This window comes from Arachis ipaensis, chromosome B02, assembly GCF_000816755.2.
Source record: "Arachis ipaensis cultivar K30076 chromosome B02, Araip1.1, whole genome shotgun sequence".
NCBI classification, from domain to species: Eukaryota; Viridiplantae; Streptophyta; class Magnoliopsida; order Fabales; family Fabaceae; genus Arachis; species Arachis ipaensis.
Genome location: NC_029786.2, coordinates 66,388,333 through 66,388,579, shown reverse-complemented (window position 1 = coordinate 66,388,579; position 247 = coordinate 66,388,333). Strand labels below are relative to the sequence as shown.

The window sequence follows — 247 nt, the reverse complement described above, 5'->3', positions numbered from 1 at the left end:
ATTATTTGTTTCAAAATTTGTTTATAATTATTTTACACCATAATAATTAAAAATATGGCTTACTTTTCAATATATAACATTATCTTTACATATGGTGGTGTAGAAGGTGAATTGCACAAAAATTCGTGATTTACTGAGTTATGGTGAACTAACAATTCGACGGGAGCCAAATTATTTTGCATAATTTGTTTCAGTGTTTTCACAATTCGTTCCAACGAATTCCTTTTAAAAATATTTTTAAAAATAT

The 247-nt window shown here is 25.1% G+C and overlaps 1 protein-coding gene across 1 annotated transcript in view; it reads left to right on the top strand.

Annotated features, from left to right (window-relative positions):
• The window catches only part of LOC107625400 (regulatory protein NPR5-like), a 4,957-nt gene that overhangs the window by 3,864 nt on the left and 846 nt on the right, over window positions 1-247 (top strand). The gene's annotated exons all lie outside the window — the stretch shown is intronic.